General features: G+C 53.0%; 1 long non-coding RNA gene across 8 annotated transcripts in view; it reads left to right on the top strand.

Moving 5' to 3' along the window:
* The window catches only part of LOC140613199 (uncharacterized), a 49,200-nt gene extending 25,589 nt beyond the window's left edge, over nucleotides 1-23,611 (top strand). For 3 of the 8 annotated variants that reach the window (XR_012014371.1, XR_012014364.1, XR_012014365.1), the window contains 12 exons: nucleotides 10,278-10,484; nucleotides 11,263-11,504; nucleotides 11,638-12,401; nucleotides 13,228-13,815; nucleotides 13,908-13,949; nucleotides 14,382-14,440; nucleotides 15,109-15,196; nucleotides 19,383-19,488; nucleotides 19,930-20,035; nucleotides 20,189-21,465; nucleotides 22,715-22,823; nucleotides 23,059-23,611. This is a non-coding gene — a long non-coding RNA (uncharacterized lncRNA). Of the gene's footprint in view, nucleotides 1-10,277; nucleotides 10,485-11,262; nucleotides 11,505-11,537; nucleotides 12,402-13,227; nucleotides 13,816-13,907; nucleotides 13,950-14,381; nucleotides 14,441-15,108; nucleotides 15,197-19,382; nucleotides 19,489-19,929; nucleotides 20,036-20,188; nucleotides 21,466-22,714; nucleotides 22,824-23,058 lie in introns of all 8 variants that reach the window. The other 5 variants (XR_012014370.1, XR_012014368.1, XR_012014369.1 and 2 more) reach the window with 5 other exon arrangements.
* The last annotated feature ends 1,365 nt before the right edge of the window (nucleotides 23,612-24,976 follow it).

The raw sequence follows: 24,976 nt of genomic DNA, 5'->3' as shown, positions 1-24,976 counted from the left end.
CACCTCTCAAGGGAGCCCCATACTTTTCATAAGCAAGTTAATAATGTGCTATGCTTTTGCTCAGATCGGTGAGACCTCAAGAAGGTAAGAAGGAAAACGGGTGGAAGTTACTCACCGAAGTCCACATTGACTCTCCAACCATTCCGTATTTTATAAGTTGTGAGGATTAAAATAAATGACAGATGTCTAGCGCCCTTAACATGTCGAAGCATAAGGTTGATGTTCAGCCATCAGGCCTTCCGTCTGTCCTGTCCAAGGAGACCCCTTTAGGTCCTGCTAACATCTTTGTTCAGGGCCTGCCCAGCGCCAAGAAGTGCTAGCTCAGAGGAAGAAGAGAGTCTTGGCCTTGAAACCCCAGATGTGGTTGTCAGGAGACCACCTATGGTGGGACTCCAGCCTGGGTGCCATGCCCAAAATGTGTGGCACAGAACACATGGAGGATGGAGCTGAGAGATTGGGTAGGAACGAGGCTCTTTCAGTTCCACACGTGCTCACCTGTTGGTTGTCTACACAGCAGTACAGCGGTCCCACTGCATTGCCAGTTACAGCATGTTTTTTCCCGCTAAAAATTCTCTGACGGCATCCATTCATCTTGAGGTGAACAAAAGTCTTTACAGTGGCCCATAAATCCCTTCCTGACCTCACACACTTTGACTTCTCAGCCCTTGCCCCTCACGGTTGCTATGCTCTACTGTGCCTGGCAAGCTCCCCTGCTTAGCTTCCCTCATCTTCTGATATCTCCATCAATAAGGCTTACTTGCTTACTGTCCCTGTGCCTTTACTTAAATGTCATCTTCTTGGTAACCTTCTCTGTTCCCATTTCCTGTTTTATTTTTCACCAGAGTACTTATCACCAGCTGACATACCCTATATTTTATCTTGATATATTTTTCATTTTGTTTTTGTAATTTCTTCCACCATGAAAATAAATTCCTTGAGAGTAAGGGTCTTTTTTTTAACTTTTTATCCATTTTATTGCTATATCCTTAGTATTCCTGGCACATAGTCAGCAACCAAAATATTAGAATTAGTTCGATGAATCCATGTTCTGAGACGGAAGAAGCTGTTAGTCCTGACCTGCTCTATCCCATCCAACTACAGATAGGAAAGATCTTCAGTCTAATTCTAACTGCAGCCAAGCTAATTGCAATCAAGCCTATGAAGTTTATCTGAGCCCCACCCTCATGTTACATTGTCTCCATTATAGCAAGAAGTGGTCTCTAGGTAAGAGAAATACAAGCCAGTTACTAGGAAACCATAATAGTAATCGTTATATTAATAAGGTGTCAGGAAACTAACAATTCAATGTATTCATGGGCTAGGGTTGAGAATAAATGTGAGGGATAGAAGGTCCATCAAGAGATCCCCAAATACACATTTCTGGAAAAGAAAATTTGCAAAATGAAAACTGGCAGCATCATGGAAGCAAGACCCAGAGAGAAAAGCCATAACCTTGTTGTAGGACAAAAAGTTCTTGGACATCAGTAAAAAGAACCGTGAAATATCATATGATTGCACTCACATGTGGAATTTAGGAAACAAAATAGATGAACATAGGGGAAGGGAAGGAAAAATAAAATAATATGAAAAGCAGAGAGGGAAGTAAATTAAAGAGACTTTTTTTTTTAAGATGTTATTTATTTATTCATGAGAGACACAAAGAGAGGCAGAGACACAGGCAGAGGGAGAAGCAGGCTCCATGCAGGGAGCCAGAGGTGGGACTTGATCCCGGGTCTCCAGGATCACACCCTGGGCTGAAGGCAGACGCTCAACCACTGAGCTCCCCAGGGATCCCTGAAAGAGAGTCTTAACTCTAGGACACACAGGGTGTGTGTGTTTTTTTTTTTTTCACATTGTCATTAATAATTTATTTATCCATTCCAGGGACCCCGACCTCATTTAAAAACCAGAATTGCAAAGCACTCCATCAGCAAAAGCACATAAACCCCCCACAATTAGTATCATAAGACAGCTCTTACTCTGAGAAAAAGTTTATTTCACCTTTTGTTACAAAGGCACAGAAGTCATCTGAGACCACAGTACCGTGCGCTGTGAATGTGCAACTCCATAGTCCTCGCAGTCTATGAGACCCATGAGTTATAGATTCTTTCTATAAATAATAATTAAAAGAAACACGGGACCATAAAACCAACATAGCCATAATAAAAGGGACCTGAAACTTCCCTCCAGGGCAGCTGTGTGTTAAACAGGGTTGCTGGAGGGAAGATGGGGGACATGGGGTAACTGGATGGTGGTCAGTAAGGAGGGCACGTGATGGAATGAGCACTGGGTATTATATGCAACTGATGAATCATTAAACTCTACCCCTGAAACTAATGAAACTATATGTTAATTGAATTTAAATAAAGAATTAAAAAAAAAAAAAACCTGTGAAGAAGGGGCTACTTGGTAGGAATACAATGGAACTAGCATTAAAACAATGTCCCTCAGATGGAGCATGTGTAGCATATGTATGTGAAGTGTGTGAAGGAAATTTTCACAATGACTTAACCAGTGCATGGAGAAAACAAAGAATGAGTCTCTTTTTTGACACTATGCTCATGTTGTCAGCACAAAGCCTGGCACATTCTAGATAATTGATATTTATTAAATAAGTAGATGTTAAAAATAAGACTCTACCATTCATATAGAAATTCTCAGTGAGCTAGCAATATAGGAGAACTTCCTCAACTTGGTAAAGAATATCTACCAAAAAAACCTACAGCTAAAAACAACCACCACCACAATAAAACTCAGAGGTTTCTCACTAAGATGAGGTATGAAACAAGGGTTTCCTTTCTCTCCACTCTTTTTCAACTTTGTGCTGGAAATCCTAGCTAATGCAGTAAGACAAGAAAAGGAAATAAAAGATACACAGATTGGGAGGAAAAACATAAAACAGTCTTTGTTCATAGATGATATGATTGTCTATGTAGAAAATCTGAAAGAATCAACAACAGCAAAAACCTTTCGGAACTAATAAGTGATTATAGCAAAGTTGCAGGATGCAAGGTTAATATACAAAAGTCAATTACTTTCTTATACACCAGCAATAAACAAGTAAAATTTGAAATTAAAAACTCAATGAGGGAATCTCTGGGTGGCTTAGAGGTTTAGCGCCTGCCTTTGGCCCAGGGTATGATTCTGGAGTCCCGGGATCGAGTCCCACGTTGGGATCCCTGCATGGAGCCTGCTTCTCCCTCTGCCTGTGTCTCTGCCTCTCTCTCTCTCTCTGTGTGTCTTTCATGAATAAATAAAATCTCGAAAAAATAAATAAAATAAATAAAAACACAATGTCATTCGTATTAGCACCCCCAAATAAAATACTTAGGTATAAATCTAACAAAACATGTATAAGATCTATATGAGGAAAAATATAAAATTCTGATGGATAAAACCAAAAAATTAAATAAAGATATATTTGTGTTTTTGGATAGGGAGACTCAATACTGTTAAGATATCACCTCTTCCCAACTTAGTCTATAGGTTCAGTACAGTCCCAATCAAAATCCCAGCAAGTTATTTGGTAGATATAAACAAACCGATTCTAAAATTTATATGGAGAGGTATAGTGCGTGGTAAGGTTTACATGGAGTGGTAGAAGACCCAGACTTGCCCAAACAATAAAACATAAAGCTATAGTAATCAAGATAGTATGATATTGGCAAAAGAGTAGACAAATAATACATCAGTGGAACAGAATAAAAAGCCCAGAAATAGACCCATAGAAATAAAGTCAACTGGTCTTTGGCAACTCAGTGGAGCCAAGATAGTCTTATCAACAAATGGTTCTGGAACAACTGGACATCCATGTGCCAACAACAAAAAAAATGAATCTAGACACAGACTTTATACCTTTCACAAAAAATAACTCAAAACGGATCACAGACCTAAATGTGAAATGCAGAACCATAAAACTTGAAGACGACATAGGGGAAAATCTTCCTGACCTTGGGAAGCAATGACTTTTAGACACAGTGCCAAAGACATGGTCCATGAAAGAAATAATGGATAAGCAAGACTTTATTAAAATAAAAAAAAATTCTGCTTGTGAAAGACAGGTCAAGAGAAAGAGAAGATGAACCACAGACTGGAAGGAGTATTTGCAAAAGACAGTCATCCGAAAGCAAAATATACAAGGAACTCTGAAAACTCACCAATAAGAAAACAAACCATTCAATTTTAAAAAAACGGGCCAAAGACCTTAACAGACACCTCACCGAAGAAGATATACAGGTGGCGAAAAAGAATAGAGAAGGATGCTCCACAGCATGTGGCATCAGGGAAAGGCAAATTAAAACAACGGCGAGATACCGTCACACACCTAGTAGGATGGCCCAAATCCGGAACGCGGCAGCACCAAATGCTGGCGGGGATCGGAGCAGCAGTTTCTCACAAAACTAAACATATCATGTGACCAAGCAATTGGTTGTGTATTTGCCCCAAAAAGTTAAAAACTTATGTCTACACAGAAACCTGCACAAGGATGTTAATAGCAGCTCTATTCAAAATCACCAAAACTGGGACGCCCCCCCCCCCGCCCGATGTCCTTCATCAGGTGAATGAATAATAAACTGTGGACTATCCAGACAATGAAATACTATGCATCCCTGAAAAGAAATAAGCTGCTAAGCCGTGGAAAGACACAAAGGAACTTTAAGTGGACATCGCCAAGTGAAAGAAGCCAATCTGAAAGGGCTACATGCTGTATGACTCCAAGTATATTCTGGAAAAGGCAAAACGAGGGAGACAGTAAGGAGATGTAGTGGAGATTCAGTGGTGAGGGAAGATGAAGAGGGGAGACACAGAAGATTTTTAGGGCAGCGAAGCCAGTCTGTATGATACTATGATATGATGATCCTGTGGAACGCGCACCACCAAGGGTGAACCCTACTGTGAACCATGGACTTTGCTCAGTGGGTATCCATTCTTACTGTGCCCTTTTTTTTTAAATAAATTTATTTTCAATTGGTGCTCAATTTGTCAACATACAGAATAACATCCAGTGCTCATCCCGTCAATTACTGTGCCCTTTGAAGAAGATAAAGGACAGGCATGTAATATGAATCCTTCATTTCCTCCTTTCAAGAAAGACAGAGAAGAAAGAGGTGGAGCTTATCTTGTCGGGTGGAAGTTGGGAGTGGGTCAGGCTTGATTTCTTCTGGAAGCAAGAGTTGGGTATGGAGTTCCTTCCAAGGATACTCAGCCCTAAAGAAACAAGCCAAGCTGGAGCCTACCGGAGACAGCGCCAAGTTCAAAATACGGATGGGCAAGATCAGGTTTGTGTTCAATGCCAGGGGCCCGGACACACATTAAAGTTTAGTGAGGAGCTCAGAGCTGAAGTAGAAAGAGAGGCAAAAAGAACCCATGTTAGGGACAGAAAGGACACAGGTGGGGGAGCCGGTCCTGACGTTTTACCTGGAATGCCATCTCCTCCTGGCTCCTCGCTGGTCTGGGCATGAGTCACACTCACTCCACGAGACGGATGACCCTATAGGACATTATGCTGAGTGGAATAAGTCGTTCGCACAAGGAGAAATGCCACACGAGCCCACTTCCACGAGGAATCTAAAATAGTCAAACTCAAAATAAATAAATAAATAAATAAATAAATAAATAAATAAATAATAAAAAATAAAAAATAAAATAAAAAAATAAAATAGTCAAACTCATAGACACAGAGAGGAGAAGAGTGCTTGCCAGCGGCTGGGAAGGGACAACGGGAAGGCGCTGTTTGAAGTCCCAGTTATGCAAGATGAATAGATGTCACATTAACTGCTCTTAGTGTGATTTAAAAAAAAAAAAAAAAGAATCACTTAAAAGGTCAAGGATAGGGCTCCTGAGTAACGAGAATGGCGAGGCAGCCCGAGGAATTCTAGTGAGCTCAGATTTAAATAGCACATGAATAAAAGATAGAAAAATGGCATCATGTCCCACAGGGAATAAGAGAGAAGCGTGAGCTTATAAGAACAGCGTCAGGGAGACCAAGGCCTAATGTGTCAGAAATTCCTGAAAGCAGCCAGAGAGCTGGGCCAGAACAATGAGGAGGAAGTAGGCCTGGGCCCGGGGCCGGGGGAACTGTTAGGGTGGGTGGCAAAGAGCAGCAGACACACCAAAGGACGACAGTGATAAGACACTCTTTGGGCCTACCTCAAAAAGAACATTCTAGCGCCCGCACGAAGCCAGATGGGAGTCAGAGAGGATCGGGAGTATCTGCCTCCCTAGAAGTTGCCATCAGAAGTTTCCTTCCGTAGGTTTTTAATTCTTATTATTACTTTTTTAATTTAAATTCAATTTGCCAACATATAGTATGACACCCAGTGTGCATCCCATCAAGCGCCCTCCTCAGTGCCCATCACCCCATCCCCCCGTCCCCCCGCCCACCTCCCTTTCCACAATCCTTTGTTCGTTCCCCCAAGTTAGGAGTCTCTCATGTTGGGTCTCCCTCTCTAGTTTTCCCCACTCAGTTCCCCCTCCTTCCCCTTAGAGTCTCTCTCACTATTTCTTATATTCCCCGTATGAGTGAGACCATCTGATGATTGTCCTTCCCCAACTGATGTACTTCACTCAGCATCCTACCCTCCAGTTCCATCCACGTCAAAGCAAATGGCGGGTGTTCATCTTTTCTGCCTTCCATGGGTTTTGTTTGACCTGGATGGAACCTCTAATTAAAAGCAGGGACCAAGAATCTTTAAATTTGCGTCTTTTGATTTGCTTGATCAAAAAATTATAAAACCTGGAATGAGGAAGAAAAGTCCGGGTCCACTGGGGACATGTGGTCACCCCAGCGGACCCTGTCCTCTCAGACATATTTATTCTGTTTTTTAATCCCAACATTTTTTATTACGGAAAAGATCGAGCGTACAGAAATGTTGAAGTTTATGGTAACGAATGCTTGTGTATTCGCCGCTCAGATTCAACAGTTTAGAAGAATTTGGCACATTTGCTTTCTTCATTTATATATGTGTGTGAGAGTTCGTGTGTGCGCGTGTGTGTTCAAACATCTTTTTCTGAACCATCTGAAAGTAGATTTGCAAACATGAAAGTACTTCCTCCCTGAACACCTCAGCCTGCATCTTCTGAGGACAGTGGCCATCTCCCATTTGTCCACTATACGGCCAATTAACACAGGAAAATTGATGATAATCCCTACATAGGATCTAACATCTGGTCCACGGGAAAATTTCCAATCTTCAAATGTCTTTTTTGTTTTCTTTCAAGATTTTATTTATTTGAGAGAGAGAGAGAGGATCTCACACTGACTCCCCGCTGAGCACAGAGCCCAGGGAGGGGCTTGATCCCAGGACCCTGCGATCATGACCTGAGCTGAAATCAGGAGTCAGATGCTTAACCGACGAAGCCACCCAGGTGGCCCACCTCTGAAATGTCTTTTACGGTTATTTCGGTCAGTTGTTCAATAAGTGAACTAAATCTGCTGGGGGGGGGGGGTTCTTGCTACCTGGTCTGGCCACGAACTGGGGAGATGTCGGACCTATTCACTAAAGGCCTTGTAGGAGGAAGCACGGGTCTGAGGACGAAAGCGATGAGCTCTGTTTTATTAACTTTGGCTCCAGGCCTGGGGTGAAGGAGCAGCCTGTGCTACAGATACGCATTTGGGAGCTATCAACACGGTCGAGGCTGAGATGTCGGGGTGCATGGGATCACTGAGGGGCCACAGGATCACTGTCACCATCATCCCTATTTCTTGAGACACCACAATCTGCTCAGCAGTTCGCTGGGCACTTTTTACTGTAACTTCATTGTCTTACGGCGACCTTGCATCCTTGACTCCACGTTTCTGAGAAGGGAGTGGTCCCGGGGTGGCCCGGCCCCGTCGCCACTCGGGCGCGAGGGGTGAGGTAGGAGCCGTGACTCGCAGGGGCCTGTCATGCGCCTGTGTCTGACCGCTCCGTAGGCGGGGGTGACAGGGATGGGGGGTCGGGCCAGAGGCCATGAACGCCGAGCACAGGCGGGGGGACGATGCAGTCAGGGAGCCAGAGAAGAAAGGAGCAGAGACGATCCAGAAGGAAGTGAAGTCAGGGAAACCAAAGGAGGACAAGGTCAAGCAAGAGGCCGCGGGAGCTACACATTCATCCCCGTGTTCTCTCAACGGCCGCTGGGGACCTGCACTGCCCACGCGCTGCGAGCGCCCCATACCCCGTCTTGAACCTTGACGTTGGGTTTGGCCCAGCTCTGACTTCCACACTCAGGTTTGGGCAGAGAAGCGGGTCAGCGGGACGCAGAGATGTGGAAGGGTTGGCTACACCCCACGGAGCCTGCCAGCCCGGTGGGGAGGCAGGAGGGAGAGCACCTGCGGGGTGCTCGTCAGGAGGGAGGGTGCAGTGTGGGTGTCTGGGACCCTCTCTGACACGTGGTGCTGAAGACGTCCTGGGGTGGGGTCAGGTTTCCGGGTGGGGCTGGGCGGGCCCGGCAGGGACGGGATGATGCACGGGGCGAGGGCCTCAGCGGGCCACCTGGCCGGCAGGGATCCAGGTGCAGAGGAGGGATGTGCGTGGTCACCACGGGTCAGGGGCGGGGGGGAGGGCAGCAGCCTCCGACCCGTCCGCTGATTTCCTGTTACCAAGTCCTTTATGGTAGAAATGTTCTTCCTGGTTCTATTTGGCCTCCCTTATTTTGCTTTGAAAATACTACCTTAGGGCAGCCCGGGTGGCCCAGCGGTTTAGCGCCGCCTTCGGCCCAGGGTGTGACCCCGGGGTCCCGGGATCAAGTCCCACATTGGGCTCCCTGCGTGGAGCCTGCTTCTCCCTCTGCCTGTGTCTCTGCCTCTCTCTCTCTCCCTCTGTGTCTCCATGAGTAAATAAATAAAATTTAGAAAAAGAAAGAAAATACTACCTTAAATACTATTTTTTAAATCGGAGAGAAAAAAAAAATAAGAGACCATAAAATAATCCCACAGGTTTGATTAATTTTGATGCATTTATTTGCAAATTGTCACTTTTTAGGAACCTGAGCTTAATTATGTGTCACTTAAAAAAGGTGCCTTCAATTTCTCCATCTGATGTTGAAAATTTTGCATGTTTTTGGTTATGGAGAAGGCTCCAGCACTACATCCCTAGACCACCCACTTCTTTTCCTGGATGAGTGTCACCTGTCGGCCATCGGCTGACATTGGGAGGATGGACGGGCCACACAGCTCCCGTGTCCTGATGAGGCCAGTGATGCAGGGTCCATACTCAGCGGTGTCACCCCATTGCTTCTGGTATTTGCACCCAGAAGTCACCTCACCTGTCCTTTGGGTTTGCTCCCAACCGCCTGTGTATGGCTCTCTGGGGGCCCTTGCACGCTAGACTGTATGGGTCTGACCCCAGGACGGGGGTCCTGACCCCAGGACAGGGGTCCATCCACCTGAGAAGGTGGTAGGAAGGTGTCCCGCGGGATGTCAAGCTTTGGAAATAGACTCCCTTGAATTGATGGGCCCAGGATTCTTGAAAGGCTTCCTGTAGCCCCAGGAAACACCGAGGTGGAGAGAAAGGCCAGATGGAGTGAGGGTGAGGGTGGGGGTGGAATGATGTGCTTCTAAGACTCATAGCAAGGGGCGCCTGGGTGGCTCAGTCTGTTAAGCACCTAACTCTTGGTTTTGGCTCAGGTCACCATCTCTGTGTGGGGAGATGGAGGCCTGCATCAGTCTCCTCGCTCAGCACAGAGTCTGCTTCTCCCGCTCCCTTCCCCCTCCCCCAGCTTGCATACTCTGTCCCTCCTTCAAATAAATACATCAATCTTTAAAAAAAAAAAAACAAAAAAGGACTGCAACATGCCGAGCTATTTGCTGCGTGATGATTTCTGCTCTTAAAAAAATGCTGATTTCAGAGTTCAGTCTAAAAGCTCAACACATACTTATGGTTGTCTTGTTACAGGCCAAGTAGCAGGCTAAGAACTTTATAAAATATTCCACTGAAGAGCTCCTCAAAACACTGATGGCAAGAGCTGGGTGTTGCCTTCTACCTTTGGGAGGAGGGAGTGAGGCTTGCAAAAGCTGAGTGGCACGCTCCGCGTGACGAGGCTGGGGAGGGAGGGAGAGCATCACAAGTGTTGCTTGTAATCATCCCAGTGCACCTGGGCATCACGTTGCTCGAGGTTCACCCGAAGCAGAACATTCAGCGATCGTCCTAGGAGCTTGTATTACAGGGAAAGAAAGAAAGGACAAAAAAGAGAGAGAGAGAGAGAGAGAGAGAGAGAGAAAGAGAAAGACAAAAAAATTTTAAAATTATTTGCCTCGGATAACTTTTATAACGAAAACAAGACCAACCCCTTTACAGACCTTCAGCTGGACACCCGTTGAGATAACACAGGCAAGCAGAGCCGTCAAGTATGAGCTGAAACATAAACCATAGAAGACATCACACCCCGAGTCCTGGCGATCGTCGTGCTGTGGGGAACAGGCCTCAGGGATGACCCCAAATCTCTCTGCACGGCGATGTTTACAGGATACGGTTTACAAGCTGGAATTGACCCAGACACCGGCCGTGAGTAATGGACGTGGGCGCAGCACTTTCTAGTTTACAAAATGCGTTCACACACACACACACACACACACACACACACACACGTCCCAGGGCCTTCAGGCTTCTATAATGAGATGCCGAAGGCCGAGGGGCGTGTGCAACCGGGTCTATGTCTCACAGCCCCGGAGGCCACCAAGCCCAAGTTGGGGTGCTGGCATGATGGCGTGCTCCCTGGTTTGCTGGTGGCAGCCTCCTTGTTGTCCCCTCATTTGGCAGAAAGAGAGAGAGAGAGAGAGAGAGAGAGGGAGGGAGGGCACCGGCTGACTGGTGACTGAGAGGGGCACAGTCCCACCGTGGCCTCCACCCTCACGACCCCACCTAACCCTGCTTACCTCCCGAAGGCCCCACCTCCAACACGACACCCCCCGGGAGTTGGACCTTACAACCCCCCTGAAGAGGGGCTCAGGCACTTGGTCCTCAACTCCATCGCTGGGTCTGCCCCTCACCAGGCCCCTGTCAGGTGTAGGTCAAGGATGAGCGGTGTCCCTTCCTGGTCTCAGACCCGACGCGACTCCACGATGGGGACCCAGCGTGGGCGTGTGGGGTGCACACTTGTTCCTGACGGCCTGAGGGGCTCTCTGGACCTTCCATGATTCGGTGCCTGCCGCCCACCCCAGCGCCCCGGCCCTACCTGTCAGCATGGGCTCTGCTGACACCTGCTGAGTGTGGCCCACGGCACCCCCAGGCATCACAGGGATTTGTGTCCTTACACATTCTTTCCTTTGCCTGTGCCACTCAGCGCCTGGCTACTCATCCCCGTAACGCCTGCCCTGGGGGCATCGTCCCCTGGGTGGGGGCTCCTGCAAGGCCGCCGTGAGATAGAAGAGCCTGGCTCCCCACTCCCCCGCCTGCCCCACCGTGGGTTCCGGCTCCCACGGGGCTCCGGGGTCTCCGTCCGTCTCGGATCCCCCCACGGCACTCTCCGGCTCCATCCTCTGTGCCGTCCCTGCCTTCCGGTACGAGCCCTCGGGGTGCTCACAGGTTCGTCCTTTCACACGTCACCCCCACTCACAGCTCCACGAGATCCCGGCATCCACAGCATCCCCGCGCCTCGTCTTCTACAGCCAAGTTCAAAACCCAACAGATCCGTGTGCCTCCCGCTCTGTTTCTGCAGCTGCCCCCAACCCCGTCACGCAAAGACACAAGCTGACGGCTGGAGCCCGCGTGGGAGGAGGGGTAAGCCCACAGGGGCCTGGGTTCGAGTCCCGGCTCTCCCACAGACGGGCTGGGAGGCCGTGGACACCTTTCTGAAGAGCTGGAGCCTCAGAGGAGGAGGAGGGCGGCGCTGGGCCTGCCCCGGTGCTGGTTTTGAGGCTGTAACTACAATACACGGGCACCGCGTGGAGGCCTGGCTGGCACCCCGGGGACATGGGACTAAATCCACGGTGCTTTCCCCGGGCCGTCTCCGGCGACACCCTTGCTCCGTTGGCTCCCGGGGCTGCTTCAGGAAATCAGCACGAATCCGGAGGCTCAACGCAGCAGAAACGGATTCCCTCGGCATCTGAAGGCCAGACGTCCGAGTTGGGGGGCGGGGGGGAGCGCTCCCAGGGAGGCTGAAGGGGAGGGCTGGCCTCGCTTCTGTGGCTCCTCATGTTCCTTGGCCCGAGGCTGCACCCTCCAGCCTGTACCGGGGTCTCACGTGCCCCCCTTCTCTCTCTCCCTGCGCAGCTCCTCCAAGGACGCCGCTTGTTGGATGGGAAGCCCACGTGGACGAGCGGAGAGGGGCACGTCCTGAGGCCCCGCACGGCCCCTTTCCGAAGTGAAGTCACATGGATGAACTCCAGGGATTAGGACGTGCACGCATGTTTTTGGGGATCCCCTTCCACCTGCCACAATCCACTCGGTCCTTCAGGGCCTGCCCTCACACTAAGACTCCAGGTGAGCCCCCCCCATGCAGCCAGGAGGCCCAGCCCGGCCCCGCAGCCTCCCCGCGCCCTGCCACCCGCCCCGGCCTCCCCCCTGACCCCGATGGGCCTTAGAAACTGCAGCCAGTGCCCATCCCGGGGCTCTGCGCTTTTTGGCGACATCGACGGGCTTCCCCTGACACCTGCCAGCCTTCCCCTCGCTTCCTGGGCTCCCGGCACCCGAAGCCGCCGCACCCGAGCGGTCCCCTGCGCCCTGCATCCCGTGCACCTACCCCGCTCTCCCTCGCCTGCCGGCCCGGATCTGTGTCTTCACGCGGTTCTCAGCCCCCGTGCCCGTGTCCCCGCGCCCCCAAGCACCCCTCGCTCGTGGGAGACGCTTCATCAGCGTCGGGGGAACGAACACCCACATTTCCTCCTTATCCGCTGTGGGCTCCCCAGTCCAGAATCACAGGCACGGTACCGCCCGCGCCCTCAGTTTACCACGCCCTCCTCCCTGCTCACGGGCCAAGTCGCTTCCTGGGTGCCGGGTCCGGGCAGCCAGCTGGGAGCGTGCAGACACCTGCTCTGGCTTTGAATTAGGAGCCACGCATTCCGCGCCCCCCCGCCCGCCCGCCCTGCCGGGGAGGTCCCTTCCCACGTCCTCCCCTCCCCTCAGAGCCCCGGGGGCTGGTCCCCTGACCTCCCGCTCTCACCTGGTGGCCCTGCTCCTACTTCTGGGAAGAAATGGGCAACATGGTCGCTTCTCCCGTGACTTGCCCCCCGCTTGCCCCCTGTGACCTTACAGGGCTGGCGGGGCCCAGCCTGCTGCTGGCTCAGCCCATCCCCTCCCGCATTCCCAGGGACTTGCCTTCTGCAGCCTTTCCCTCCGGGCCGGGACTGCCAGGAGCACGTGGACACCTCCCCCTCTACTGGATCATACATGACTTTTAAACGATGCCTCTTTCAGTGCCATGTTCCCCTCCGCTGCCCACTCTGACTTAGGGCGACTCTTCTGGAAACAAGTGTCAGGACACGTTGCCTCTACCTCCTAATCTTGCATTTCCCTTAATACGCTGCAGAACGAGCCTCCGTGGCCCCCTCTCCGCAAGGTCACCCGTCCAACCTCCTTGGCCCTCGGCAGCTTTGGGGGTTCGCCCTCCTGCCGGAGGAGCTTCCCCCACGCCCTCCACGGTGTCAGGCTTGCCAGCCTCTCCGCCGGCCTCCTCTGTGGCCCCTCGTCTCCTCCTCCGTGGCCTGACGACCGCAGAGACCCAGGGGTGCAGCCCGAGGCGTCCCTGAGGTCTGAACAAGGATGATGCCACGTAGGAACTTTGACCCTCAAAAGTATTTCCAAGACTTCCTGTGTGTCCCTTCACGCAACCTAAGCCCAGTTCTGTGCTCGAGAACAGCTCATGACTCTACCTGAGGCCCCACAAGCATGTCCTTTGGTCTGTAACTCTGGGGAGGGAGGGGAAGCAGTGGCCTCCCCACCTGACGCGAGAAAAGTGATGGAAACTTTCTGGGCCTTGGTCTTTTCCAGGGTGGACTATCATGGGGTTGGCAGCGGCCGCGGCGGCAGTGGGTATTTTTTTTAAAGACTTCATTTATTTATCTTAGAGAGCGAGTGAGCAGGGGAAGAGCAGAGGGCGAGGGAGACAGTCGCCAGCAGACTCCGCGAGGAGGGCAGAGCCTGACGCGGGGCTCGATCTCATGACCTTGAGGTCACGACCTGGGCCAAAGCCAAGAGTCGGATGCGTGACTCCTGGAGCCCCCCAGGCACCTGTCAGGACGTTATTTTAAGGGAAAACTTAGATAAGAGTGTTCAGATGCCCTAAGTCTGGCCTGTTGCCAGCCAGCCAGCCTTCCTCCCTGCTGGGTTTCAAGTGTTTGATTTTACTCTGAGGCTCAGCCTCACCTCTGTCAAGGATCACCTGACAGGAGGCACGTGCCTGGGGAGGGGGGACGTCCCACGGTGGGGTTTCCCGGCCGACCCCTGCATGTCCGTCGTTGACAGGGACTGTCTGGCGAGCAAGCACGGATGCTCCCGAGAGAAGGGCAGTGAGCACCGCGTAGGTGAGCCCCACGGGAGGCAAGCAGGAGGCTGCTTCAGTCACCTGCTTGCCTCTCCCCGGCCCGTAGGTGTGGGTCAGTCTGCTTCCATGCAGCCCAGGTCCCCAACCCGGAGGGCCCCACACACCTTCCCCGCTGCCTCCGCCCGGGGGACAAGTTGGGACAACTCCAGCTGTTTGGCACTGAAGCCAAACATGTAAACCCGGATGCGAGCCCGGGGGCGCCTGTGTGGCTCAGGCGGTTGGGCATCTGAGCCTTGGTCTCAGCCCAGCCTTGCTCTCAGGGTCGTGAATTCAAGCCCCACATGGGCTGCACGCTGGGTGGGAAGCCTGCTTAAAAACACCTGTGCACAACTCGGGAAGAGGCACCCCCGACACATCCATCCGTGTGTCCTTATCACACAACACATCCATCCCTACCCCGGGTGCTGAAGGAACAGCACAAATAAGAGGTGCCCCCCCCTCCCCGCCCATGGAGGGGGTGGCCTGCGGTGTGTATGGATGGAGGGGATGGCCTGCAGTGTGCGTCACCAAGGAGATGGCCTGCGGGGTGTGGTCGGTCCTGTCGGAGCCTGTGATCTGTGGGTGCGGGCCCAGAGCTGGGTGCCCAGCTAGCTGCGGTCCCGGCCCCTAGAGGAGGTGATAGTAAAGCCGGACACTGTCACTTCCCAGGTGGCACGTGGGGCCAGAATGCTTGACAGGATCCCTGGCGTCGGAAGACAGTGGGTCCCCCGGGGCAGGAGACCAAGGCGCCGGCCAGGTGAGCTCGGGAAGGCAGGAGCGGGGGTGCCGGGCAGGTGTGTGCAAGCGTGAGAACCAGGTCTAGCCGCCAAACCTCAAAAGTGTCCCGGGGGGGCCCCCTCTGCGCTCTCCGCTTTGGTGCCCGCAGCAAGAACCTGACACATCAGGGCTCAGGTGCAGACCCCGGCTTCTGAATCCAATTCTCCCACCGCTACTAGAGCCGGGCGCCCAGCTGCGGGATCCGGGCCGGGGCCCAGCCAGGGCAGTGAGTGGGGAGGAGCCCCTGGGACGGCAGCAGGCTCCATGGGGCCGGAAGGGAGCGATCCCGAAGGCGGGAGCAAGGCCGCAGCCACTCCCTCGAGAAGGTCATCGAGTTTGGTCGTGCGGTGTGGCAGGTGCACAGACACCCGGGCCCCCGGCGCTGCCCCCAGCCTCCTGGGCTTGCTTCCAGGAGCAGACGCCCGCTTTCCATGATGCTCAGAGCAGCCCTGCTCCTCTGCGTCCGGCCCCAGTTGGCAGCCGTCTCCTTCTGACCTCCGGTCCTGGTTCAAGCACAAGGTCCAGCCTAGTCCTTGGACCTGATGGCCAGTCGGCCCGGATTCCGAGGGCTGCTGCACCCTCCCGAGGCCCGCAGTCAGGGGTGCTGAGGCAGAGGGGGTCCTGAGTTCGTCTCACCAGCCCCTCCCTGCCGGGTCCTGCCTCTCTGGCCGCCCCACAGGTGATCCTGCCCTAACACATCTGTCGCCGTGGCTCCCGCACGCCGTCACGGGCCAGCCTGGGTCTCCTCTCCAGGGAGAGGCAGCACCGTCCCCCGCATGGGGACCCTCCACCCCGGAGGGCCGGCTCTCGCTCTAGGTCACGTCTTGCACGTCACCCACTGGCACCCGGCCGCTGCCCCCGGTCGGTGGAAGGCAGGATGAGCTCCCAGTAAAGCCGCCTCGTGCCCTGGCTGCAATTGGGCAGCACATACTCACCCCCAGATGGGGGAAACAAAGGAGGCATTTCTAGAAGGGCTGACTTGTGCAAAACAACCACTTTGTGATGCTCATGAATTTATGGGTCAGAAATTCATAAAAGGCAGGGGTAGGGGGCAGGCCCTCCTCTGCTTCTCAGTGACGGGAGAGCCTCAGCATGGAGATCTGGAATGACAGGGATGCTCAAGTAGTCGGCCTGGAGGATCCCTTCCCCGGTGGCCTCCTCGCTCGCCTGTGGCCAGCCAGCTCTAGGAGAGCCAAAGGTGGGCTCCTTGGAGGGCAGCACCCCCCCTTGGCCCCTGCAGCCTCCCTAGGGGGCCCAGGCTGCTCAGAGCACACAGTTGGCTCTGGGAGGCACGTCCATGAGGGCTCCCTGGAGGGAACATTCTAGAGAGCAGCATGGACCTCCCCGGCCAGGCCCGAGAAGCCACCTGACACTTCCCCCTGGTTCTGTGGACTGGGGCAGCGACAAGCATCCGCAGGTGCAAGGGGAGCTTGACCCAGGCCCCACTGCAATGAGGAGAGCCCCCAAGCAGCACGGGACAGTGGTGTACGGGGTCACAAACACTGTTAAGCCATCTTTGGGAAACATGATCTACTGTGCCCCGGACCTAAGAGTTTTTCTCCTGAGTTCAGCGCAGGAAGGACCAAGACCCAGGGCGGGGTCTTCCCCGGTGATGGGGAGAAAAGACACACATACTCGGCTGCCTCCACCAGCCACGAGGACGGCTCGGCTGCTCTTCCCGATGCCCCTTTCTGATTCTCCCCAACTAGAAGGTTCTGCAAACCCGCCCTGCCATCTTCCTGCTAGGGAGACACGCAAGGGCCTAGCGTCTTGAAGGGTAGGGTTTCTGTGAGGGTCAGGGGGAGGCAGTGGGTGACTCATTTCAAGGTTTCCGAGTACTGAGTCTGTCTCCCCTAGGAGCCCGGTCAGAGTCCCCTCTGTCCCTCTGCCCCCGGCAGGGCCAGGACGTGTGTGTGTGTGTGTGTGTGTGTGTGTGTGTGTGTGTGTGTGTGTGTAGGGGGTGGTTGGTGGCTGAGGTGACCAAGGAACGGGACTGGGCCTTGAGGTTAAAATGTCAAGAGTGTGCCTCCCCCTCTGCCAGCGATCCTGGTCGGAGCTCCGACCTGGTCACCTGGGGAGCCCGGGGGTACACTGGATTGAGGGGCCCCGGGGAGCCACGACCAGCTGCCTAAGTCGGGACTTGTTGGCTCTGGGAAAAGACAACAAGGCCCTGTGTTTGGATCCAGAATTGGACGCTCCCCTTCTGGAAATCTCCATTTCAGGGGAGATCTACGTGATCCGTCTTCGGGCTGGACTTCTTCCACTTGCTCCCCCACACCCCCAGATCCGCCGGCCGCCCTCCCCGCCCAGCGCTCCAGGAGGCTGCAGAGGACGGGCCGCCTCAGCAGAGCTTCCTGCCACCAGGTTCCTGGCTGGTTGGCGCCTGCCCGAGATCAGAGGGGGGAGCGTGAAGCCGTCCATTTCTCCTCTGCTTCCTCCCTTTGGCGCCGTCCTACGCTGGCTCGGTTTGGAGGTGCGTTGGTGCCATATGCTGCTGACACAGGAAAGCAGACCCCTGCGGCCCCACGCAGGCCGGACCCAAGATCGGGGCACGGGAACGTCTCCTCCAGGGCCGAACCGTGAGCAGAATGTGCTGTTCACCTCCTATGGTGAGAGACGAGTTCGGGGGTACAGACGTGTGTGGACCCCAGGACCGTGGCACATAGATGAGCTGGGAAGGAGCGAGACTGGAAGGCTGGGGTCTAGGCAAGCCGCAGTGCACGCCCGTCTGCACGCATCCCGCCGACGCCCGCCGGAGATCGCGCGCCCCAGTGAGGCGCTCGACAGCAGGTGCACAGGAGGCCTCGCCCTGGGGTGCCAGCCGGGCTCCCTCCTTGGCCACCCTGGATGGGGTGGCCGTGGGAACACAGCAGCTCTGCGCGAGCGCTCTCCTAACGCCTCCCAGAGTCTTAACCAGCTCTGCGGCTAAAGCCAAGTGCCCCATGAGCAGCAGCCGTGCTCACGCTGACTCCCGAAGGCGCCATTCCTTGAGGACACCAGGCTGTCAGGCAGCGAGAGGTCGCTGACGTGCACACCATCCCCTGGAGGGATGACCAACTTGTCTTCACCAGAAGCCTCACTACTGCGGACGTGGGTTTGCCCACGTTTGAAAAGAAAGACCTATGGGGCTTTTCTTTTTCTTTTTGTTTTTCTTTGTTGTTGAGTAGAATTTCTAATCATTTGACCTGATATCCTGTACCAAGTGTTACGGGTTGAGTTGTGTGTCCCCGAAAGTTGTGATGTTCAGCCCCACTATCTGAATGTGATCTTATTTGGAAATAGGGTCTTTGCTGATGTGATCAAGAGGAAGGGGGGGCCTTAATCCAATATGGCAGGTGTCCTTATGGGAAGGGAAGATGCTCCAACACACACACTTGTGAAACCCGCGTGAAGACAACGGCAGAGGCAGGAGGCAGGAGTGGTGTCGCCAACAAACACCGGGAGCTATTGACAACCAACCGTCATTGGCTGGAAGGGAGGCTCGGAACAGATTTTTCCTCAGAACCTCCAAAAGGAACCAGCCCTGTTGACAACTGGATTTTGGAGCGTGAGGGAGGATTTCTGCTGTTTCAAACTATCTGGTTTACTTTGTTATAGCAGCTCTAAGGAATCAACACACCCAGGAACCCATTTAGCAGCACAAGAAGTAGAACAGTGAGCACGCGGCCACACGGTCCACTGACCTTACCTCACACCCTCTACCCAGAAGCAATACCCTGGTGGAACAGAGCCATGGCCAGTGAAAAACCCAGCCAAGGGACAAAGGCCCCTATGAATGGGTTGCTTCTTTCTCTTTCTTTCTTTCTTTCTTTGTAAGATTTTTATTTATTTATTTGAGAGAGAGAGACAGAGAGCACTTATGAGAGAGCGTGAGCAGGAGCAAGGGAGAAGGGCAGAGGGGGATGGAGAAGGAGAAGCAGGCACCCCGCTGAGCTGGAAGCCCGACACGGGGCTCAATCCCAGGAACCCCGGGATCATGGCCTGAGCCGAAGGCAGACTTAACTGACTGAGCCACCCAGGGGCCCCAAATGGGTTGCTTTTCTACCATATTGATCCATGTGCCAATCAGTGGTCAATACATGGGGCTATGTTTGTAAGAGCTAGAAGGCACGCATCGGGAAGGTAAGGGGTGGAGATGGGAGGGACCTCTTCACCATCTCTTCCAGGACCAACCTTCTGAGTTTATGCTTCCTGTCCCCGTAAACCGAAGCTCTGCTGCGTTAGAGATCCTGGTGCCAAGTGTGGAAGTACTCCCCACGGGGACAGGACATGGTGAGGAGACAGTAACCATCACTTGGCCATTTGGGGCTCCAGTGGAGTTGCAGAGAAAGCCAGAACTTACCTTCCCTGAGGGGTAATTTGCCAGGATTGCTCCGGGAACCAGGGCTGCTGCTCCACCACGGGGCAGCCAGGGATGTGTCTGGAATAGCAACTCCCATTATAGGAACCTTTGGCCAGGGGGAAGGGAGTTGGCAGGCGAATGCTTCTCCCATCCTCTCCGTGGATGGACTCTCCTGAGGCCTGGTGGTACTCAGAGCCTCACTAAAGGTGGTCTGGAGACCGAGGGAGCAGTTGCCCTTGATACAGAGTCACGGCCAGGTTGGGGATGCCTCTGCTCTCTGCCCCCCACCCCCACCTCCCACCCCAGCCAGCCTCACTCCTGCCTCCCCAGCTGGCCATCCCTAATCAATTATTAAAACTCATACTCATTAGCTTTCTCAGCGACCAACCAGGCCATGAGAGGATAAAAGGGTGAATGGGACATGCCAGTTTGGAGAGCGAAGCTGTATAGGAGTTAAATGTTCTGCTTACGGACGAGGTGGGTGATTTTTATTCATATAAAATCATATTTTCTTCACCTCCTTAGTGAACTAACATTTCAGGAATGGCATTTTGAGAGGACATCACATCATTGGCTTCATCTATGTTCCCATATCCCTCGGCCACTTTTCTCTCCCTTGTCCCCATCCAGGCTTCCAGGATACTATTTCCAGTGCAAACATCGATGACACCAAGATCCTCGTCATCTGGAAGTTGATATAATCCCCGAACGAGGTGGGAGGCAGAGCTGCTGGTAGGAAATGGCACTACCTCCGGGCCACCGGGGAGGGGAGAACCAGCCAATAGCCTGTCTGGGACCCACAGGGCATAAGGTCAGACAACCAGAGTTGCCTTCCATCAAAGCCAATGATCTTGTCCATGGGAAGAAATGGCTTTCTCTCCTGACCCTCCTGGGTTAGAACCCAGCGGCTGACCTTTATGAGCCATGGGACCCTGGACAGGCTTCCTACACACCCTCCTCCAGATAGTCTTCAACGAGCTGATCTAAACATCAAGGAGATGATGTGCATAAGGCACCCGGCACACATAAATAACTTCATAAATATTAATATCCCTCCGCAGGCAGGAGCAGAGCTGAAATGTCAAGGAGCAATCTTCGATTGTAGGTAGAGCACGACCCGAAATAGTGTGAATCCCCACACGTTCGATGGGGCCATGTCTGCCTTCCAGCATCATCGTGAAGATGAGCCTAATGCATTAGAGTGTGTTGCCTGTGCCTTCTAGGAGATGCTCATTTGCTGTCAGCCAGCGATGCAGTCCCTCAACGACCCTGCATAAAAGTGACTCAGAAAGAATAGGGGAGCCCTGTGGCTGGCTGAGTTCCCAGAGGGACAGATTTCAGTTCTCTGCCATTAGGCCCCGAGGCATTACAAGGAGCCCCCGGGAAAAGGTTTGGAGGAAGTCCCCGTAGCCTCCAGAGCAGCACAGCGGTGAGGGCATGAAGTTTAGAGTCGGACAGCATGGGACCTGTCCCGGTCCGTAGACGGCCCCCGGGTGACCTGGGAGAAGTCATATAACCCTTTCACCCTGATGTCCTCACTTGCAAAGAATTGTACTAGTTTCTGCCTCAGGAAGGGCAGTGGAGCTCAAACGCCAGGACAGACCGGGTTCCTGGTGGAGTGGAGGACGCAGCAGCCTCTCACGGCCCTTGGCGTCTGGCTGGCGCAGGGGAAGGCGCGCCGTGTGGGACGTGGTGTAGGGCCTGCTGCAAGGAAATGAAGATCCGTCCCGAATCCCCTCAAAAAACTCAAAATGAATAGTTAGGAACTTTGCGCTTCCAGGTTGACTCTGGCTCCTGCGAGGCAGAGCTGAAGTGACATGGTCCCGTGGCTTATTCAGGTCTTCCAGATACGACCGGATCCCAGGGCACCGCACACCTGTGCTTCCTCCAGGATGGCGAAGACTTTGGTGAGTTCTGTGACTCATAGGCCTCCTTTGATAGCTGAGGCCCTTGTGACCCCGGGCCCCCCCCCCAGCCCCCCAAGGGCAGCCAGTGACTTGTCCGAGGATGCGCCTTCCCGATGCGACCAACCCATCCTGAGCCCCTCGTCCCGCCACCTCCTTCATCGGGCGCTCGCTCTCTGCACCACGACGCCCTCCGACTGCGGTCGCCACCCTGATCCATGCCAGGCACAGCCCCTCTGGCCCATGGCCCCCTGAAACCAGCCCGTTCTAAACCTGCTCACACACCCCTTCCCGCCCAGGGGGCCCAGCCGGGCTCCTTCCCCCGCTCCCTGGGCCCGTCTGCCTCCCCTGCCTGGCACCTCCCCTCCAGGGAGCCGTGAGCACGGCCCCTTCCCCACTCATGGTCACTTCCGTGTCTTCCCGTCTCACCACACCCGATTAAAACAAATCCCAGACATCCCCAACAGGCGTTAATTAGATCCTCTGCTCCTTAGAGACAGAGCGGCGCATGTGTAATTAAAAGGAAACTAAGAAACCCTGCCGTGGGAGCGGCTAGACTGTTCCGTTGCGTCCTGCTCCTGAGCACCAGATCTCCCCGCTGCCCTGTGGGCTGCAGAGACCCCTGCGTCCTTGTCCCCATCCATGGTCATTTCCGCAGTAACGCGTCCTGGTCGCCTCCTGAGCCGGCTCCCCCACCGGCTGGGAGCTTCTGCAGGACCGTGGCTAGCTTTATTCCGCTTGTGCCCTCCTAATGGCTTGTTGGGAGCCCAGCAGGCCGTACACGCAGACTGTGTCCTCGTGAAGGACCATGGCTCCACCCCCACGCCTGAGGACACAGGTCACTAAGGGTCTAGATAAGGCAGGAGGAAACAGCCTTTAATCCCAGAGCCAATCCCTGCTGGCTGGTCTTACTCATGCATCAGGTGTGTCAAGGTGGTTAGTAAAGTACTAACGTTTGCAGATGATTTTTTAAAAACCAGAATGGATTTCTTATTTTATTTATTTTATTTTATTTTATTTTATTTTATTTTATTTTATTTTATTTTATTTATTTTTTTATTTTAAAAATTGTATTTATTCATGAGAGACACACAGAGAGAGGCAGAGACACAGGCAGAGGGAGAAGCAGGCTCCCTGCCGGGAGCCCAATGCAGGACTTGATCCCGGGACCCCAGGATCATGCCCTGGGCTGAAGGTAGATGCTCAAAGCCTGAGCCCCCCAGGCACCCCTAAAACCAGAATGGATTTGCAGCTCACCCTTTCATGAGCGCCTGCTGTTGACCCGCATCCCGCTGCACCCTCTCGAGTGGTGGCTGCCGCCTCTGGAACGCGTGCAGCTTCGTATCGCTCGTGTGTGTTCAGTAAGTAGGTGCCGTCAGTCCCATTGCCCTGGTGGTGAAAGGCTGCGACCCCTGGGTGGAGGGGCCCTGATTGCCGTGTTCTTTGTCACCGAGACATGGGGGTCGCCGACACAGCCAGGGAGGCCTAGGGATCAGCCCGCAGGGGTTCGTGTGGAGCAGGCCACGTGGACGCTGCTGGTTTTCGGCAGGGAATCTCCCACAGTTGAGCTAACTGTCGATATTCTTGCCACACAAGGAAGAAAACTCTGAAACTGGACGTGAGACTGGTACAAGCACTGTGCACCTTGGCAGGTGCTCACACGGGACTTTCCAGAGGTTGTCTGTGTCCCCACTTCCTCGCCAGGTCAGCCCTTTGCATAGGACACATCCTGCGGAAATGTGTCTGAGGTCCGCAGGGCGAGGCCGTGGTCGATTCTGGAACACCAGCACGGACTGCCACCCCTTTAGAACAGTTGTGTTTAAATTACAAATGGCCTGACGTGCCAACAGGGTATTAATACCTCTGATTTCTATGCATTGCTGTTATCTTATTTATTTCTGGAAACAGAATTCAAATCTCACTTGTTTAGTAAGGAATTTGCTGCAATTTATCGACAGTGCATGCTGGCCAAATTGCCTTTTGTTAGGTTTTATGATGACCAATCTTCACGCTCTCAAGAGCACAGCTCTTACGGCAGGAAAACCCATAACACAAAGGGCCTGTGTCCCCTCTGGGGAACCTGCGACGGGAATCTTACCCTCTGAATATTGTGCTGACCTCATGTGTATTGAATAAATAATGATGTATTTCTCACTCGAATCCTGTTTCTTTTGTTTATTCAAGGGATATTATCGCATCTATTGATAACCCACTGTGGCTCACTGTCTTTGCCACTACGCATTGCTGAAGGGAAGTGAGGTGGTGATTCTCAGTTCTCTGTAGGGAAAGATTAATTTTAATTTTTGATCCATTGCAGACCAATATTTTTATTAAGTATAATAGAAATGAATTCCCGAATAAGGTAAAAGACCTTCAAACGACACACCCTGACTTATTATTAGATTGAACAGATTTTTCATATAAGCTGTCATTAGAACAAACATGCCTAATTGCTCTAAACGTCTCTGACCCCTAGTATTTCTCTCTGCAGCTTGATGATAGACGGTTCCTGATCTAGAACATGGTGCCCGTGCTCCAAGGAGCCTGGAGCAGAGGTTCTTCTACTGACTTCCCATCACAGCAAAAGCCAAGTCCACGCTCCAGACCAAACCAGTGGAGCCATCTTTGGGATATTTGACTCTTTTTTAGTTGGGCCCCAGTTGAAGTGGGATAACATCAGAGAGGCTGAGTCATGAACAAGGCCTGGCCCCTGGAGCTCATCATTGCAGGGGATTGTTGGGCTTCCCGGGCTGGTAGCTGCAGGTGTGGGTCGGGGTTCTGTTTTTACAGACGTTGTGCCCGTTGTCTATTTGTATATTCGGTCTCAGGGGATTTGAGAGTGGGGGCAGGCAGCGCAAATGAGAGTGAGTATGGTGACACAGACTTGGGGACAGACAGGCTGGCTCAGCTTTCACAACCCTGGTAAGATGAAAGATGAGGTTGGTAAGATGAGGCCATTTGGGTGAAGAGTTTCCTTTTTTTTTTTTTTTTAATTTTTTTAAATTTTTATTTATTTATGATAGTCACATCAGAGAGAGAGAGAGAGGCAGAGACACAGGCAGAGGGAGAAGCAGGCAGGCTCCATGCACCGGGAGCCCGACGTGGGATTCGATCCCAGGTCTCTAGGATCACGCCCTGGGCCAAAGGCAGGCGCTAAACCGCCGTGCCACCCAGGGATCCCGGGTGAAGAGTTTCTAAGATGAGTGTTCATTTCTAAAACCATGACTGGGGCAGGGGCGCCGTGATGCCCGGGCATGTACGTGCGGGGTTTGGGCAGGGTGCAGTGATTGCTGGTCAGGAGGCCTGGATACGAGGGGAGCAGGGACAGAGAGATGCAAACACAGGCAGCAAGAGTAAAGCAAGCTGCGCCTGCGATGCAGAAGCTCGGGCATTCTGGGGCAAGCCCGCCACTTGTCTCGTGCTTCATTCCTCATCCAGAAGACACAGGGTTCCACGTGTGGGTCTAGATCCCCTGCCCCCTCGACGTGGGAACGAAGACTCCGCATCGCCTGTT

This window comes from Canis lupus, chromosome 21 (genome assembly GCF_048164855.1).
Source record: "Canis lupus baileyi chromosome 21, mCanLup2.hap1, whole genome shotgun sequence".
In the NCBI taxonomy this organism is placed as follows: domain Eukaryota; kingdom Metazoa; phylum Chordata; class Mammalia; order Carnivora; family Canidae; genus Canis; species Canis lupus.
The sequence above is the reverse complement of the archived record's forward strand: the minus strand, read 5'-3'. Positions and strand labels throughout refer to the sequence as shown.